Source organism: Bombyx mandarina, chromosome 19 (assembly GCF_030267445.1).
Source record: "Bombyx mandarina strain Sakado chromosome 19, ASM3026744v2".
Lineage (NCBI taxonomy): Eukaryota > Metazoa > Arthropoda > Insecta > Lepidoptera > Bombycidae > Bombyx > Bombyx mandarina.
In genome coordinates this window covers 3903733-3924776 of record NC_143225.1, presented here as the reverse complement: position 1 = coordinate 3924776, position 21044 = coordinate 3903733, and the positions used below count along the sequence as shown (strand labels likewise).

Genomic DNA, 21044 nt, shown 5'->3' with positions numbered 1-21044 from the left:
AATGTCATTAAGCAATCATAGATCGGTAGCTCGTAAATTGTTTTTTTTTTTTTCATTTAAATTATCTCATTTACGTTGTGACCAAGTTAGTAATCAAAAGGTAAGTGATTGTGCAAAAGTGTGCTAAGGCTTTCAAGATAAAGACATAGAGATGATTTTCAGACAGCTTAGATATCGAAAACAGGTTTAAAGTAACTAACTAGGCTTGACGTGTTTTGTAGGAATTTGTCCGACTTTTGATATAATTTCGATCGAATTTAAAAACAAAATATTATGTCAAAGCGTTTTCGTGCATTACAACGAACATACATATGTATGTATATTTTTGTCTGGCTGTCTGTTCAAGAAAATATAGCTATTGTAGTTCCCGCTTTTATTTTAAATTTCTACGTGAAGATTGACGGTTATTACCCTTTAAATTTTTTAAAGAATTCAAGTCATTAATAAATTTGAATTATTTGAACTGATAGAGAACCGAGATACTGTTTATGTTAATACTTTACTGAGTTTTAACGAAATCTATCTATATATATATAAAAATGAATTGCTGTTCGTTAGTCTCGCTAAAACTCGAGAACGGCGGGACCGTTTTGGCTAATTTTGGTCTTGAATTATTTGTGGAAGTCCAGAGAAGGTTTAAAAGTTAGATAAATATGAAAATGCTTTGATGTGTCTCCCGTCGGACGGATTACTTTTGATTGTTTTATGTTTATTTTATACAAAAGTATACAAAAGGTCTTTTGTTTATCAATTGAGGCACTACGAAATCTGCCAGGTCAGCTAGTTTGAGATAAATGTCAATTGTTTCCTTCAATGTGTTTGTTCATTTAACCAGTTCACTGACGATTGAAGGAAATCGCTACGATAAATTAATAATGCTTCAATGCTATGTAAAAGGAGTTGCATTCCTATCGGTAAACAAAACACGATCATTTAGATTTATGCCGACTGTCATCGTCACTGAATGTAGGACAATTGTTTTATAGTTCATAGTTGAAGGATATTTGGAGTCTAGCTTTCGTTGTAAATATGATTTTGGACACTAAATCCATAATGTTGCACGTGCTAGGTGATTTATCGCTATTCTGCTGCGAAGCCGTCAAGAATACCATTTAATGGATTTGAAACTAACTCCTACTTGAATAAAAATAATATGTAGTAGCTACAAAACCGCACTTTCTGTTTTGGGGACTATTGATTTGATTATTGTAGGTATTTTCGCAAATTTCAACCTCTTTTGCTTGACGCGTGAACGAGCTCACTGCTCATCTGATGTTAAGTTTGCCGTAACCAATAGACATGGTAACGTGCATGCGGCCACCCGTCTGATAGACTTGAGGTCTATGAGACGAATATTTAAGCAATCTATGGATTCACTATGCAGGTGCAGGATTCATCGTATTGCTGAGAGAGAAATTGAAGAATGCCAGTGGACTTACAACCCTAGCGTAGGTACCCCTCTTTATAAATGCGCATTACGCTCGCTTCCATTCTCATACCCGATCCTGTAGACCGAATGGTAAACAGTCGACGTCGCCCAAAGCACGTCATTATAGATCCTCCCGATCCATTAACGGTGCTTTTAGGCACCACAAGCACCGGTCACCGTCCTCGTCGAACCCGTCGCTGCGACGAAGGGCTCGACGAGCGCATTAACCCATAGACACAACCCACTGAGTTTCTCGCCGGATCTTCTCAGTGGGTCGCGTTTCCGATCCGGTGGTAGATTCTGCGAAGCACTGCTCTTGTTAGGGTCAGTGTTAGCAACACTCCGGTTTGAGCCCCGTAAGCTCACTTACACACGTTAGGGTGAAGCTGAAATAGCCTCTCAAGGCTATCAGCATAGGTAGGGAAAAAAAAAGAAAAAAAACTCCATTCTTCGCATTCCTCTCCCTGCCTAGTAAAATTCGATAAGAACCTACTAGTGTAAATTTAGATGTTCTTTAAAGTATAGAATTTACGTTATTTCTTGACAGGCCAAGGACATTTAGTAGCTTATAGAGCGGTTTCGCTGGTATAACTCAATACTCTTAATTGAATAGTAATTACGAAAATTTCGATTTTTACGGGTTTCATTTTTACTCTCGATATTATTCCTATTGTACGTAAGATTTTCGTATCTAAATAACGTTTTTTATGTTGTATTATTACTTAAATATAAGAGTTCAATATTAAGTAAAATTAACATGGTGTGTCTAATTAATTACGGTCTATGTTCATTTAATGTGGCGTTAAAATTATGTAAATACAATTTTTATGTTAATTGAAGTAATCTTTTATATAGTTTTATAACTATAAATATCAGGGTATATCATTTCGCCAAGTTGTCGGGGCCGAATAAGGTGGAAGAGTCTATTTTCGGTTTTAATAATTCCTCTGCGATGCTTACTGTATTATTTTAAGGCGTTACCTGTTGTTCTCGCTGTGTAGTGATTATTTATTAGTATCTAAACAGAAAACAGTGTTTTGTTTACCAACTATTGCCAAAGCTGTTAGTTATAAAGGCTGTGAGCCCGTACGCGCCAGTACAATCCTTCTTTCTATCACAAAGGAATCAAAGATGTCGATTTCAAATGTAGGAAAAAGGCTTAATCAGAGCCCCACAGTCAATCTGCTGCCTACTAAGTATAAGGCAAAAAGGCGTCCTTCAGCGCTCCCGCAGTTCTTAGCAAATCTTTTCCGGACTCACCCATGCATTTTGTTGAAGTTATTAGTGATCGAAATAATTCTGTATACCAAAAAAAGCGTGCACTTGTTTCCTCACAGTCATCAATACTAAACAGTCGCGTGGGGTAAATATCCCACCGATCCACCATCATGGGCACAGTGATCAAATTTTAATGTAGTATTTAGGCTATGTTGTCAAAAAATATGCTTACACTAGGCTGTGTTGCCTAACAAGAAAGCGATTGTATTGAGCAATTTATCTATGCTGTTGGGAACTTCGTTTGGACTGATGACTTCTTTAGAACGGGCGGTTAATGGAAATTAAGAAATTAATTTTTAAATAGCAGGTAAATTCTTTCACTTCAAAAAGTGCGGCAATATCGGTAGCACGACCCATAGAAAATAGCTTGAGCAGAAGAAAATTTTGAAAGCTGTCAAAACCAACTTTTTAATCCATTATGAAGTTGCTACCTACCACATGCGTTTAAAAGTGAGTTCTTGGCCGTGTAAGAATTACGTATGAATAATATTGCAGGGCGCAAAGTAAGTTATCAATTCTGAACTTATTTTTTTTTTTTGGTAACGGTAACTCTTCTATTGTTCGCAGCAGTTCTAATTTACTGTTATTCGTAGTGAAATCAACTTTTCTTGTCACATTGAAACTCAAAGAAATTACAGAACGGTACATAAATGATGAGCACCGTTCAAAATTAATTCTCTCCGAGCCGTCTCGTCGCGGTGGAACCACGATGATTATGTGACAAAGGAATTATCCAAAATTGCTGTTTCTTGACGAAAAGATGGCAAGATAAAGTTGTTAAGTGTAATTGTAGAAACAGTTTGAAAGCAACGATTCGTATAAGTTTGCTTTGGAGATTTTTTAGCTTCATTGTTTTCCTCCAAATCAGTTTTTTTTTAATTCCTACCTAAGCTGATGGTCTTGAGAGACCATATCAGCGTCACCGGTGAGTAGATGAGTCCCCGGGGCTCAAACCTGACGTTGTTGCTAACACGAATCCTAGCAAGGGCCGTGCTTCGCAGAATTTTCCACCGAATCGGACATGCGACCGATTGAGAAGATCTGGCGAGAAACTCAGTGGGCTGTATCTGTGGATTAATTTACTCGCGGAGCCCTTCGTCGCAAGCGACGGATTCGACGAGAACGATGACCGGTGCTTGGCGTACCTACTTAAAAGCACCGTTAGCGGATCGGTAGGATCCGAAATTACGTGTTTTGGGCGACGTCGACTGTTTACCATTCGGTCCGCAGGATCGGGAATGTAGTTATCAGCGACCGCGATAAGATAGTTCTCGTATCGTGCCGCTTTATCGAAATGGTGCATTGATGCCGTCTATTTACTTACTGATGGACTCTAGGTCTAGGTCGTCGTGGAGGTTGATGTTCCTGACGAACCACGTGGCATAAATCAGTAAAATCTAGCCTCACTGTTAATTTCACGAAAAGAAGAATAATTTGAAAACATTCATTCGTTTAATAAAAATGTCATAATTACAAATGAATCTGAGGCGATGAGATAGATTTTTTATTTATTAATAAAGATAAAAAAAAGGTGTTCGTGATAGTTCGTTTGAAAATTCCTCCAACAGAAGAAATATGTAAAACAGACCCGAATTTACAGACACTGTTTTGTTGGTAATTTCGTTTTGTTTCACCCACATGCCTAGTAGGGCATTGTAACGTACAAATTGTCGCGTTGAATACGAACAATGGCTAGATTTAGCACCTGATATATCTCAACATATTGACATATTTGTTTGTGTGAACGCGGCCAGTACAGTTAAACTATACTTTCATTTATGGTTTCTTATATTAATTCTTACAATTATATCACCGCTCAATTAGAAACATAAGGGATAACCCCTTTTTTTGTATTTGGGCGCGCAGGGTTTGTGGGACTTGACAAACTGCAAATGTTGGGAGCAGACCGCGGGCCCTAGGGTATTTTTAGGGCCCTACCGCACCAAACGACTCCCCTGCACTCTTACACCCGACGTCCAATCTCTGTCCGGGGTTAGGACCCGGTCAGAGTAGGGGGGTTCCCGCGATCAACCCTACAACCATACTATATGGGATAACGGCTGTCCTAACAATCTAATATATATATTTTTCGGTGGGTAGACCGTATTCTGAACGGGTAGGAACCACCGCACTGCTTATTATTGCCGCGAAGCAGTCATACGTTTGAATCATTGAGCCAGCCGTTATACACACTTGAGTGACAAACCTCATCTCTTATGGTGCGTGGCTACATAGGCATTTTAATCTGTACTGTTTCCTGTAACAATTCACCATTAAGTGGGCCATGAGTTTATGTCATAACAAAATCTAAATATCAGTTAGGTCACCTTTAAAACTTCGAGTATTTTAATCATCAGTGACAACAACTTTAATATTATATAACCCAAGAACTAAAATATAGAAAAACGGTTTCAAATGACGATTTTCGTTAAATAAATTGCTCAAGGATTTTTCCAAAATCCTCTTTCATTTACTGTTTTCAAACGTCGAAGTATAATTTATCACAATTATTAGTGGAACATTATTTTTATTACATTTCTCTTTCGCTTTGTGTGTCTTAAATCTTAAAGGTGAATTCATGTGTCTTCTATATATAACTTATTAAAAGACTTACTCATTGTGAATTTGTTCTACCCATCTAAAGCCACAAAAAGGAATACGAGCACCGATTTTGCATATAAATTAATGAAAAACAAAACTCATTATATTTTTGAGTCACGTATGCATTATTGTACAAACAGTCGAAAAAAAGGCAAATTTTACATGAAATAGTCATCGTTTAGTTTCGTAGAGAGTTGAGCCGTTACTAATGGCGTTTCAAAGGTCGCATGGTGCGGGTGTCAACGCACGCTATGTACCAATTGGGCCCATTATTATGTTCCCATGTTCTAATACTGTGATTACCGGATCGAAGCAATACAATTACAACGTGTTAGCATTATTTTAAGCGCGCTGTGAAGTAACACAAGCAGAGCCGAGCTAATAACGTGTTTTGTTAAAACTCATTGCCAAACTTCACTTCTTAAGATCCAATTGATCTGTAAGGGTTATTTTAGTATATAGCTATCAAAAACAATGTTTTCAGTTTCACAAATCATACGGTCGTTACTATGGCTTTCTGATTTCAAAGACGTTTTCGGGGTACATAAAAACACTTTAATAATTATTACATATTATGTGCGTTAATAAATTGAAATCGTTCTGAGGTTAACCTATTAAGAGCTCTTCAAAAATAATTGAAGTTCAGAAAATACAAAATTACATTTGTGTATTTCTTTCATGAACTGCAAATAAGACGCTACAAGACACGTTCACATTTAAGTACAATGCAAATATTTAAAACGATGTATCATAATAGAAAGTCTACAAATAAATCTAACCGCAACTCAAACTTTTCGACACTAATATTCTAAGAACAGACATCATCACAAAAATAACAATGTAGATCTAATTAAAAAACATACTTCTGTTAACAATAAGAAAGTGCATTTTACGTGTGGAAAATGCATTACTTTCAACGAAACGCAACGACTGAGATGTGAATGTAAGATTAAATACATTTAGTTTGGTTCCTTGTTTATATGTGTAGAAAGTCGCGTTATCACGGATTTATGGTGTTGAGAGGGAAAGTTTAATCGAGACAGGCTAGCTTCGCCTTATAAAATGTAACATGCATCGATGAAAATGTGGAAATTCCACATTTCAAATTGGAAGTGAAGCATGAAAGCTAATCTGTATTGTTGGAATACTATACAAACGAACTTCAACATTCAAAAGAAATCGTTGCCAATGATAAAAATATTAAGATGGCGTTGAAAATTTTAAATAAGGTTTTCGAAGAGTAATTAAATTTGGGTAGTCTTAGCTATCCATATCTATGACACTGACGTTTTTCATAAACGATGTAAATCACAGCTTTACATTCATACATAAAAAATATTTTATTTGGTTTATAGAAAAATGAAAACAATTGTTTTGTATTCTCTGAATAATTTGCGCTAGCCAAGATAGTTTATCTGTGTCTGTGCACAAGTTTATATGTATGTACATACAGTATGGCTCGTCTACTTATAAGATTATAAAATCCAAATTGCTAATTCTAAAAATAAGAAACCTAAACCTTATTTATTTAATATACGATCTGTAAATATGACCACGAAATTATAGAACTTAAACCTCTAAATTGTTATTTGCTTTGAAATTTACAGAAGGCTTGTTGACCGCGTCGCTCTGAATAATTAAAATCTCTTACTCTTTCCCTCGGTGGAAATCCGAACAGTTTGAAATAGACTTCATCGATGCTTAATGGATGGAGACCGAGTTTTAAAGTATATCGTAATCGTTTTAAATAGGTAATGATTTACGAATTTCGAATGATTTGCTTTCACAATTAGCGTACTGAGGCCTCAAGCCTTTTTAACCGACTGCAAAAAAGGAGGAGGTTCTCAATTCGACTGTAAGTTTTTTTTTATGTTTGTTACCTCATAACTTTTGATTTGATGTTTTTTTTATTTATTATAAAGCTGATATGACACTTACCGTGTGGTCCCATTTCAATCTAGTCCAGTTCTGATAATGGTGTCCATGAGGAAACCATATAAGTCTTAAATTTGCATTAAGTACGTGCGCGACATATACATGAATAACTCAATAACTGAATATCACGCCAACCGATTTTGATGATTATTGTTATTAGTGTATATAAATTTTTTTTGGAATATCTTTTTTTTCTATTTGAAGTCGGTTTTTGTTAAAGCATGTCTATTTACAATTATTGAGTCATATCGTTTGTCGCGCCATGCTTGTGCGTGTGGATACGTAGTTTCAGAAAGTATTATATTCGAACCAACAAATCGAAATTTAAAAAAAAGTACAAAATTTCGCAATACAGAAATTTAAAGATAACTTACAAAAGCGCAAAAAGCATTTTTAACAACCAAATAAAAATAGCTGGGGAAAAAAAGACGTAAAATCGCATTGACGTGTTTTTTGAGCGCTACTGCGTTTTAAATACATATAAATGAGTTTTTGCAGTACTACTTGCAGTTGACCGCTTCCGAAGTGTTTTTATTTTATTTTATTTCAAACAAAGTTTATTGAACTCTTCAATACTAGTTAGTGCTAGTTTTTTAACACGTTTTTATTAGCTTGACCTATATGTATCTATTTACGATTTATGCTACGAAATTTGTAACGTAATCTAAATCAAGCTTAAGACGTCCGATTAACGTGTAAAATTTGCACATGCATCAAGGACTGTTCATAATGCAATATTTCTAAAACTTTGACCTCATTAATTTCGACAATAAATTTATAATTACTATTTTTTTTGTTCGCTTTGTTATCGCATTTTTTTAAACAAAAGTGTGGTTTATTATTAGTTTTTAAAGTATAAGGGTCGACCACGGGAGAGTAAAGGCGCAACAAAGTTAATGCCTTATTAAGTTATTGTCTTGTTGAAGTCGATCAAAATCTCTGTAGGTTTAATAATTGAATTATTTCTTAATGCCGTTTCGTTTTTAAGGCTGTGTTGACAAACATAATTTTAACGGTAGCCATCTGGCTGTGAAAATAGCTCTTTTATATAATTATTAATTATACACGCAGAGAAAGCAAAATTTAAATAAAAAATTTAAATTGTAAACAAAATATTTATGTGGAATAAAATAACTGTTTAGATATATTTATGTCTTATTTTACACTAAAATTGAATATAAGTAGATATGAATAATTATAAAGTTAATCTTCTTTAAAAATTAGTCCCTAGTTGGATTCTTGGAGTTATTTGATATTTACATATACATCATATTTCAACTCATCGTGTATATATATTTAATAAAGAATATAAATAAAAATTAGTTTACTAAATGTACGATAAGTTGCTAGTCTTGAACGCATGACCTGAAATCAAAGGCCTATGATTACTAGTTTGCTAATTAACGACTAGTTTGAAATTTATTTACGCAGGCGTGCTTTCAATTGTTCTTCTATTCTCTCAAATTAAACCAAGCTTAGGATCATTGCATAACTATACAAACCAAGAAACAAGTTCCTAGCGATCAGCAATGTTATGTAAATGTGCTCTCGTTACGGATAATGGTAATGGGTGTAATACATCTTGCTATACCTAAGTGCGGTGAACTTGTGACTCGTAAATAAAAGTAACATTAACTAACCATGTGATTATGTGGAGTTTGTCAAGCATGGAAAATTTTATAATATATTTATTTAAATTGATATAAAAATTAATTTCAAGTTTTCCAGAATCTTGGGACACTCTTATCGTCAAATTGAAAACACAAGTTAAACAACCCTGACCACAAAATGTGGTCAGTATTATGTGCTCTGTGTGGTATGAAATGTAATTGTCAATAAATACTTTTTAAGCTATTGTATGTTAGTAGGTTAACACGATATCCAAGTGTTAACGAATAAAAATATTAGTCGTCATGTCTCGGTGGAGAGTAGGTAATTATTATATTATATTTTGGTGGTCCATGAATGGTCCGTGAATCTATGGAGATAATAAATACGCTTAATGTTTAAATATGATAGTACATAAATCGTAAAAAATATTTTGGAAAATTCGAGAAATAATAATTTTTTTTAAATTAAACACTGGATTGAACAGCAGCGGTTTTCTGATAATGTGACTTAGGATTCCATTAATTTAATTTTTATTTCTGTCACTTAAAATTATTAATTTGTTTAAATTTTTATTATGAAAATAACCGGAATTTTCAAGTTCGAATATCACAAATATGTTCAGTAAAATACAATAAAGTTTACGAATAAAAGTGATAAAATAGAGAGCAAGCAAAAAAAAACAAATAGATGACTAACTCACTAAGTGAGTTGATTGAAAAAAAAGTTTTCCACGCTCGTGACATTGCGTGCCATGTCCAGTTAAAGATGGCATGTCGCGTCTCCGAAGCGTGTCCACTGATCTCGTGGGGGAGTGCGGAACTTGGAGGAAACGTGGCATTACTGGTATTCAGAAACCCGTTACCGAGGGCGTTCAACTTGGGAAAACTGTTTATACAGATATTAAGGGAACGGTACTTACGTAATCGAAAATTGATGCATCTTATCAAAATTAATATAGATGATTTTTATTGATTCCTACCAAACAGACATTCAAATGAGTGAGAAATAGATAAATTGTTGTGCACTTGAATTTACTTCATATTAAATGATATATATTAAAATAATAGCTAGTCAAATACGGTATATACATTAATGTGGAAATAATGCAATTAGGCGACTATTTTCATTTTTTTCATTGAAATTTCCACAAACAATTTAAAAAAAAATCACCGTTTTTTCCCCTTCCTTTTCGCCGATAGCCTAAGGGGCTGTTCCACCTTTGCGCAGACGATTTGGTCAGCCCTAGCAAGAGCAGTGCTTCGCAAAGTCTACCACACAATCGGTGTAAGGTGCAGTGTGAGATTGTTATTAAAGGGTCTGTTGTTTAAAAAGGTTTATTGTTAAGATATTTATCTTAAATAATTAATTAAATCAATGAAATGCTAATGCTATGAATGAACCCGGGTGAGGTGCATTCATAATATTAGCATAACATTCATAGCATAGAGGGGGAAGAGGTCGACCGAAGAATACATGGATGGAGTGTGTGAATGACGATCTGAGGGAGAGAGGAGTGAGTATTGAAATGACGGCTAATAGAAGAGAATGGAATAGAAGAAAACGCTATGCCGACCCCATCTAGTGAAATAAGGTGGAGAAAAAGAAGAAGATGACTGTACCACGGTAGGACCACTTGTGAGTCCGCGCGGGTAGGCACCACCACCCCGCCTATTTCTGCCGTGAAGCAGCAATGAGTTTCGGTTTGAAGGGTGGGGCAGCCGTTGTAACTATACTTGAGACCTTAGAACTTATATCTCAAGGTGGGTGGCGCATTTAAGTTGTAGATGTCTATGGGCTCCAGTAACCACTTAACACCAGGTGGGCTGTGAACTCGTCCACCCATCAAAGCAAAAAAAAGAAAAAAAAAGATGAATTCACTCGGGTGACGCGGCTGTTGATCGTGCACTAACGATTTGTGGAAATAAAGTTAATGCGTCACGAGAATTATGCTGATAAAGGTGTTTGGTAATATATCACCGAACAATCGGAATCACGACCCACTGAGAAGATCCAGCGAGAAACTCATTCGTTTGTGTCGATGGATTACTTAAGGTACAGTAATAACGCGATGTCCTGGCGAAGTTAACTCAACATATTTGTCTTTAAAGTCTTTACTCACTAAGTTCTATCAAGTTTCGTACAAAACTGAACAATAGATTCCATTCGAAATTATTTTTCCGCAATATCCTCGATCTGCACACGGTATTATTTCAATCTGTCACACCTACTCTGTACGGCATTAGGTATTGCATAGACAAAGCGCAAGATCACAAAACCGGTTCGAAAATAATAAATGTCATAATATTACTATCGATATCGTGACTGAGTCTGCATGCCTCATGAATCCACCGACATTCTTGATAGGTCTACACTTGGCACCGCGTTGCTCTGTGCCTCTTATTAAAGAACTTAAATTTTGTTGTGGAGGTCGTTTTTTTCACGTTTAGGTATATGAAAATCGGTTTGAAGTCTCTTCCTTGTTACTTGACTTTATAGTAGGAAAATGTATTAATTTTATATGAATTTTTACAATAAAAATCGTTTTGAAATATAATTAAATTTATTATGTAAGTTATTTTATTTCTTCGTGTTCAAGTTTTGGACAAATTTGAGCTCCTTAAATTACGCTTTTCAATTCGAAGCAAGAAGTCAAGGAATCGAAAAAGCGTGAGGTGCTTTTCAAGATATTATCAAAATAACCCTTCTAACCATATCTGTTCATAAAATATTATGAACATATTTATAACTACTGATACCATACACCTCACGCTTCTTTTTGCAATAAAATCATTTTTTCTTACACCATTTTTAATTCAAATTTATTAAAAAACAAATTCTATTTTTTAGTTGGGTTTTCTATAAAAGCGTATTTTGTTAGTTTTTTTTTAAACTATTATTAATTTTTTATTTTTTAGAAGTATTTAAATTTTTTCAGTTTTTTTCATTTTTTTTTATATTGAATTTTTATCGGTCCTTAACATACCAAAGTATACCAAAGGACAATGCCCATTTTCTTAGGGCGTTTGGGCCCCTAAAAAAAGTTGTCGGGTCATGATGGTTTTAACTTAATTTGATAGACAAAGAAATATCGTTTCATATTCAGAAAACGATTTTCATATTCTCACCCAGGTTTAAGAGAAATCTGTTTGTTTCTGCAGCCAAAATTAAGTTGTTAATTGTTTTCTTCGAAATCAATATTTGCTCTCATCATTATTTATAGTATTAAATAAGTTAATTGTGGTTAATGTTGCTAGAAATAAGCCCTTGTGTACATTTTATTATTATTATATCCTCATAATAATAATAAAATTATTATTATTATATCCTCATAATAATAATAAAATTAAATGAAAATCCGGAAGCCGGCAACGATATTGTTGTTGTTGTTTTTAAATTCGCCAATAAGCAGGCAAAGAGCGTAGCTTATACAGCGTAGTCTGTCGTAGTAAAATTTTTTTTTTTCAATAAAAAGCTGTTGTATCTCTTTTTATTGCTTTTTGGGAGTTTTGACGTCAACTCGATGAAATAGCACATTGAGTGAGCGTGAATTTCCGCAGACCTTTTATCTTGGATAAAAAAAAAAGTCACTGCTATGTTAGCCACAGTTTTATTCCACTGCCTCAATAATCGTGAACAACGATTATTGACGTTTAATACACAAAACAACACCCAAGTTATATATTATACATCACAATAAACTATTAAAAAAAACATTAAAATAAAACTTGAAGTGACGCTTCACTCGGGTTGCTGCCAAAACTCTCTGATCATATATAATAAGAATAGAGTAATGGTTTTTTTTTTTTTTTTTGGTCAGGAGGAAATCGCCGGACTTCCGCCCTTTTCTGGGGATACTGGGCGGGGTATGTCAGAGTCGAACTGACTAAAACCTCCTGTCGCTCAACAACCAACGTCCAAACCTCGCATGAGACAGAACTCATGACAAGGCAAAGGGGGGAAAGTGAAGCGTTTAGTGCGGAGCACATCTCTCCCATCACCCTCCCCCTCGGGACGCCGGAATGGCGGTCGTCGGCGCCACGACCACCAGCCCTCTCGGTTGGCAGACTGTCCGAAGCCCGCCTAGATGGCGCCGGTTAGAGTGAGTTACCCTACGGAATACCCCGCTGGGCCAGAACCAGCGTGGGTCGAGGATAGCCGGCCTTCCATCACCCGGATGCTCTTGCGTAAAACGCGCGCAGAGCAGCTTGCACGTCGTCTTCTTAGGCCCCCCTCGCCGGTCCCCAGACCGACATGTGAGGGGGACCCGAAACACTTAGAGGGCCAGGGCTTGGGCGAGATCCGCCTCCCTGGCCCCCGCTCGACGGCGGCGGGATTGTGCGTCTCTCACGCGCCCCGCCGCCTCCTTCTGCGAGTCGAGCATCGCCTTCCACGACTCGTCGTCGCCGAGCATCGATGCCACAACACTCGGCAACGACAAGTCGGTTCCTATTTTTGCGACGAGGACACGGCGCCACCCCTCCCATGCGGGGCAGGCGACGAGCGTATGCTCTGCCGTGTCCAAGTCGCAACCACAATGGTGGCACTCTGCCGTCGGCTCGGCTGTGATCCGGTGCAGGAACTCACCGAAACAACCATGCCCAGTGAGCACCTGCGTGAGCCGGAAAGTGAGGCGTCCTCTGTCACGATTCACCCAATCCACAAGGACCGGGCGAATCGCCTCGACGGTCCTACGACCAGCCGAAGGATCAGCCAGCCGTCTGGACCATGACTCCAGAGGCCATTGAGATTTTTACTAATGGAATCAATAATGTCTAAAAATATTAAATACTTCATGGTTTTAAGTAATAATTATTATTACAATATTACAATATACAATTGAACAAAAATAAACTAAAAAGTCTGTGAATTATAACCATTAGCTTTTTTTTTTGTTCTTCAAGTCACAGACAACTCTTTCGTTTGGCAGCTTAAAGGTTTACTATAAGGCTTTATAGGCTAAGAAGCCCTTTGCCTATTGGCGAATTTAAAAACGATGGCACTCAGTTTTGGGATGTTATCAAATAAGTTTTTTTTTTTTTGTAAAACAATTCCAGGTTGAAAGAAATGTTGATACATAAACTAAACAACGTGAAAAAATAAGGCATAGTTTTTCAAGTACAAATAGTTTTGACATAAAGTTGGCCCACTTTTGGGCATTGTCCTTTCGAATTCATCCGACGTTTTGAAGGAGGTCAAAATCATGTTCAAAGATTCCGTTACAAACATACATACATACGTCTGAAGCTAATAAAAGCGTATTAATAAGAATATAACCCATTTATTTTTATAGCACGAATGAAATAGTGACCTAACTACACTGCTCGCGTGCAAATTATTTATCATAAATATTAAAACGGAGCGTCGTTTTTCGTGTGTAACGAGCTATTTTATCTTCAATCGTACACTGCCATCTTCAATTATACTTAACCAAGCGATGGAAGTGCGTATGTCGCAACGTATTTCTACATAGTTTGAGCATAACGTATTTTAATTGTTAAATGCACTTAATTACGGCCGATATGAGTGAAATGCGGGTTGAGTTCGACCTCCTTTTAAGGTCGGCTTGCCGTTGAAGCTTTGATTTGTTTAAAAATTTACTACTTGTAATGGTTTCTAATTGCTAAACAACAATTAGTATTTGCGTTCATTACTATCACTTAAAAACGGATTGAATTCTAAAATATCAGGTACCGATAATTCTAATTGAGACAGTTTAGCAATTGTTTCGACTCGATCTGAAAAAAATCAAATTTGAACAGCTTATTATTAACTTCGCCGATTATGGCTTGTATGAGTCATATTTTCGTTTGTGGTCTAGTCCTAGCTTTAGCGAGAAAGTGGTCACTAGTCAGATTAAGGACGTCAACATTAGTATTATAATTTCAGTGTATTTTCATCAATTTGATGTTGTGCTTAACGGAGTAGACAGACTTAACGCGATTATTGTTGTATTATGTCTAATGATGTCTATTGTACCTGTGCATGACCTCTTAGAATTTAAATTAGGTAAATTATGATTTGTGGCTTTCACTCTTACTAGACGATGCTCTTCCTTCATTATTGAAAACGTTTCTAAACCTGAAGATAAAAGAAAAGACAACAGCATTTGAAAAGCGGTATACCAATTAGCTTATTGACGCTTCGAATGCTAATAAAAATCAGTTGAAAACACAAATCTGCTTTAATACTTGTATGTGTTATAAATACATGTCTAAATACGGGAGCTAATTACGAATAGACCATTGAACTGTTTATTGCACAGAGTGTCGGAAATAATGGTATCTTAGATGTCTAGTTAAAACTTTTAATATCCATGTGACCATGGCGAAGTGAACGTGTGATATGAATATATAATTTACAATGATTGATGTAGATTCATGTGGCGTACGTAAGTCTTACAAATAAAAGTTTTATTTTTGAAAAGGCTGCTTATCTAAAAGTGTAGCAATTATTATATTATGTGGTACTTAATAATAAATTAAGTATATATATATACTGAAAAACATAGCTAAAGTCTTAAATTCTTGAACGTATATATAAGTTTTACGTTATACTTTTTAGTAACAAATAGACAAGCATATTCTGAAATCAGGTTAATAAAGGAAAGTATAGTCTTCGTTACGTTACAAATAACATTAGAGTGGCATTCACAGCGTGTAACTAACTATGGGTTGAACGTAATAAAACCTGTTCATTATGCATGATTCTCTAGATCCTCGAGGCATGTCTTCTGTTTGCATGATAAGCTGCGACAATGGCTAAGATACCGTGTGATCTACACCGCTTTATTTTGCCTAATATAATGAAACTTCAATCGCCAATCGAACAAGATTTTTTATTTAATCCTATAATTATTGGTACTGATAAAGTGATCACTAATTTAGAGCGTTTGTGAATAGTATAGTTTTATAAGCATCTTCAATTGGAAAACTTAAAGCGTACTTAATAAATCTCAACCAGACATCCTTTCTGAATGGAATTATAATAGTATAAAATTGAATCTTTTTCTATTGTCTGTTTTTGTTATCAAACCGTAAATTAGGAACATAAGAGGCGATTTTTCTAGATCTAAATTTTTTTTTTTTTTATTGCCCTTGTAGGCGACGATCATGGTGAGTGGTTACCGTCGCCCATGGACTTCAGCAATGCGAGGGGCAGAGCCAAGCCGCTGCCTATTTGCACGGAAACGCAAGACTCTAAGTAGCCAATTAAAATTAACTATAAAAATCAACAATTAAAAAGCATACGTACGTGTAAAAATGTCGAAAAACACAAAAATAACAAACTAATAACATAGCGTGTCAGGTGCAACCAACGTTGAACTGGTTTCGATTTGGCAACGTTTTAATTTTGCTACAGGAAATTGGCAAAATGTTGTTTGGGCTCGTGATCCAGTGTAGCCGTTAGATCTAGAGCACTTTAGCAAGTGCATGCTTTTGTATTCTTAATGTGTTACAGGTTAATTTCGCGTGGCCGGTTTGATTTTGCCTTTATAAGATGTTAAGAAGAACGATGTAGAAAGGCATTCTTTACAGAATTTGTCGTCTTCCTAAAATTTCGGGGTTCGATCATCAATATTACCCAAGGCAAGTCGCATCGCCCACCGTTCGGTTAGGTTTTTTTTAAAGTTTTATAAATATCTACCCCGATTATTTTCTATTATATGTATATACATCATCACTAGGAAAAAAGTCTTGATTTAATACTAAATTCCATTTCATACCTTGTAGCATTGTCCCAGTGCTGCTAACACAGAAAGCTAATTATGTTTATTTAGATTTCTGCTAGGCTTATTCGCCGGATATCATAATAAGGATCATTATCTTGTTTATCCATTGCTACTAGTACTCGCACACGTTTTTTATATATTTTAGATTAAAAAAATAATTATACAGTATGAACTGGTGGTAGGACCTCTTGTGAGTCCGCACGGGTAGGTACCTATTTCTGCCGTGAAGCAGTAATGCGTTTCGGTTTGAAGGGTGCGGCAGCCGTTGTAAATATACTGAGACTTTAGAACTTATATCTCAAGATGAGGGCGCATTTACGTTGTAGATGTCTATGGGCTCCAGTAACCACTTAACACCAGGTGGGCTGTGAGCTCGTCCACCCATCTAAGCAATAAATAAAAAAAGAACAGCGGGAATAGGTTTGTATTTTTATAGCATTTACTGTGGTATATGAAATGAATTCTTACGAAATTGCTTCAAAGCTTTACTTCAATTAAATTGGTATTTCGCGTAATGTTTTAAAATATAGTTTCGAGACAGCAACAGATTTAGAGCCTAATATATACTATGAGAACGGGCTTGGTTTGACCCAAATACTTACATGTCTGAAGCATAGGTTGAAATAACGTTCAATAAAAGACCATTTTAGGCTTCACCATTGTAGTAACTTTTAATATATCTTTTCAATCAGACGCTTAGTGTTTCTGAGCTTGTTTAATATTGAAACCAATTAATGTAAGACGTGAGCAAAATTTTAGATTTTTATAATTGTAAAATCGATTTATTGTATAGCAAATGAACTAAGCTTAATTGAGATACACCATATTTGTGTAGGATTGTCTGAAGACCTCCAACAAAATTTTATTTCGCTATCAATGATCTCACTTTTTTCAACTTCCTTCGTTTACCATCGTTATGAAGACAATACGTTACCCGGAATCGACAAAAATTATGTATGCATTATCTAAATGTCGTAAAAAATATAATAATTTTAATTGTGTGTAGAGTTCACGGCCCGTCCGTGTTGAGATTTATTGTTTGTGCCGTGTTTACAACATTACTTTCATTGAATAACTCTAATTGAATTTAACATAAAGAAGCGGTTTTATGCGAGTTATAATATATAGTTACTAAAATAGTATGTATTTACACATAGCTACAGCAGTACGCTTTAGATATTTCATTAATATTTTTGTTTAAGTGTATTCTTAAGTTTAGTTATGTTTAGCTGCGGAAAGTTTCACTTCAGTTCGTTTGCAAATGAGTGTTTGTACTTTTTTTTTCGGACAGGGGGCCGTACCTCCTGGGCTCAGAGAGTATGTGGGAATTGACAGTCTGCAGATGTTGGGAGCAGAACGCGGGCCCAAGGATGTTTTTAGAACTCTAACCGCCCAACGACTCTCTTAGCGCTCTCTCACCCAACATCTGATCCCAGCTCAGGGTCAGACTAGGTGGGTTCTCGCAGTCAACAGAAGACTGTTTATATTATACCTGACATGTTTCGGTTGCACATTGATTGCCGTTGTATTTACCGCACGCTGTATAGAGTGGTAATAAAGGGTGTCTATCGGAATATAAGGAGCTATTATAATAATAATTATTGATGACATCAAATAGGCATCACTCTCATGTGTGCATTCTTCTTAGTCGTGTAGGTAGTCATCATTCTAGCAAGCATACATTCTCTGCATTACCCTGAGTTGATACAAAAAATAAAATGATTTAAAACGGATTAGTTATATCTATCTTGCATAGTATTGTTCGTTGTTTCAATTCAAGTCTGTTCAAATAATGATCTTTACTACTGCACTACGGAATACCGCTTGCATTCTCGGAGTCCAGGTTATTGGTAAACGACACTGGCGTTTCTATATTCTACTCTAACACATAGCATATACATATGTTTGAAGTTGGATCCAAATAAAATAATTGTACTAACATTATAAATGCCAAAGTTTGCTAGCATGGATTGATATTTATTTCCCTTTAATGTGAAAAATACCGGATGGATTTTGATGGAGCTTTGAACAAAAATAGATTATAAATTGTATTGGCATAGGATAATTTTTATCATGGCAAATGACATGTCCTATCGTATGTAATATATTAGCTATCTGTTATCGACCAGAGAGTTACATTAGCAACTATTTACTATAACCGGAAAATTCTCTGAATGTGACTTACAAAAAAATAAAGCGCGTGAATCCGCAGATCATGTCTAGTTTATAATCTCAGGATATTTTTTTTTGCGAGTTCTTTTGTATTCGTTTCCTAAAGGCGATAAAGATGTTGCATTTTTCGTTTCGCATCGTCTCCCTGATGTTTTAATTGTTGTAAACACATCGAACAAAGGCTGGGTATTAAGATCGGTTATCTCAATACTAGTATACTGCGTTTTGTTCACGAATCTTAAGTCTTTAGTTAGTCTTGAACGTAATTTTCTTTATGATTTTTATGTGTTTGTACAGTAATCGAAATTCGACCACTCCTTACGGACACTTCAAGATTCAAATCACTTTTTAATGTTAACATGACACGTCCTTACGAATCCATCAGATCCAATAACTCTAATGCAAGATACCTTCAGCTCTAACACTAGGAGCAGGTTGAGGAACCCCGGTAAGTGTACTCGTCGAACTCGACAAAGAGGTCGACGTGTAACCTAACCCATGCATCAGCCCGCTGAGTTTCTCGCCGGATCTTGTCAGTGGGTTGCGATTCCGATCCGGTAGTAGATTCGTTCGCGAAGCAATTGCTCTTGAGTTGCTAGGTCTCCTTCGGAGGCGCTCGGGCAGTTGTTAGCATATCCCACCCCTCCTGGCTGAGCCTTTGCTCGCCCACCTGTCCTAGTGAAACTGGAAAGGCCTCCGGGCCAACAGTAATCTTTCAATCACAAAAAAAGTGTTAACATTACGTTATTGTTTTTTATATTATGACAATGAAGTTCATTAATAGCAAGTAAATATAAAAAAAAAAAAAATTCTAAGAGAAATCGAGAAAGATTTCGAATCTGAGATTTATTCTTCCCGACGAAATGCTTTTCTAAAGGAAAGCTTACAATGGCCTTGAATATATCCGAATGAAACTATTGTTTTTGTCCGTCATTGGATTATGAGAAGCGACCTCGGCATTAATTTGACAATAGCTTGTTTTCGCACGAACCTCTGATTAATCGAAAGTAATATAAACAACAATCCCAGGAAGTACTCGTTTAGTGCTGATGGTGACGTATGGCTTATGGCGTATTGATTAGACAGTCTTCAATTTTGGTGGTCTGCTCGACTTGATTTTTGTAATGCGGAAGTATTTCGTGAATACGTCTAAGCTGTTAACGATGTTTCCCGAGCCCTATAACATTTCCTTCTTCAAACGAGGCTTGTGGAGAGTACTTAACGGTAGGCAGCAGCCGCCCGGTTACGCTGACATAGCCTCTCAAGGCTATCAGCTTAGCTAGGAAGTGGCTTGGCTCTGCCCCTGGGACTGCTGAAGTCCATGGGCGACGGTAACCATTCACCATCAGGTGGGCCGTACGTTCGTCTGTCTACAAGAGCAATAAAAAAAAAAGGAAAAAAAAGGCAGCAGTTTGGCTCTGCTCCTGGCATTGCTGAAGTCTATGAGCGACGGTGACTAGTCACCATCAGGTTGGTCATATGATTATCTGCCTACAAGGGCAATAACTATGTATTTATTTGCTATAATAAATTTGTAACTACAAGCTTCAAGAACTGAAACTAACAGTTGAGTCTCATCGGAGATATTTCTGTATTCATTAAACTAGTGTAGCTAGTTTGTGTCTAATGCCATAATCTCAAATCATTAAATGGTAAATTTGTGTTAAATTCACCAAATTCCTAACTAAGTTTCTCTACTATACTTTTATTACGAGGTTGCACTAATCAAGATCGATTTGGCTTATCGGTTACAGATAATCTAGATTTGAATTGGGAAAGGTTCGTTGGCAACGTTTGCGCTTATTATAATAACGTAATAAACAGTCCACCCGTGACGACTCCTATTGTGTATTCGGAGATCCTAGCGTTCCGACGACTTCTTGCACTTTCGCTTTAAAATTACGCAATTAGAAAAATATTTATCATCAGCTATTTTACTGGTGATACGGGGTTGTTGGATGGTTGTTGGATGATGGATTTTTATGTTGCGAACAAGTTAGCTTGGCCCGGCGAATAATAAAAGTGTAATGGTGTAGGTAAACATAAATAAAAATGTTAACATTGCTCATTAGAATTTATTAGGCGTTAACAGGGGTCTTGGGAGTGCAGACACTATTACTGCCCTGAATCAATAATGCGTTTCAGTTTGAAGGGCTTGGAAGCCGTGAATTATAAAACTGAGATTTAGAACTCGTCCCGGTCTAATGACTCCATTAATGGTGTTGATGGTTATGGGCGCTAGTAACCACTTAACACCAGCTGGGCCGTGAAGCTCGTCCGTTGATCTAA

The 21044-nt window shown here is 36.1% G+C and overlaps 2 protein-coding genes across 2 annotated transcripts in view; both read left to right on the top strand.

Moving 5' to 3' along the window:
• LOC114239479 (PX domain-containing protein kinase-like protein) overlaps positions 1-21044 on the top strand; it is a 146776-nt gene that overhangs the window by 83365 nt on the left and 42367 nt on the right. The window lies entirely within an intron of this gene.
• The window catches only part of stl (ADAMTS metallopeptidase stall), a 50549-nt gene that overhangs the window by 3547 nt on the left and 25958 nt on the right, over positions 1-21044 (top strand). The gene's annotated exons all lie outside the window — the stretch shown is intronic.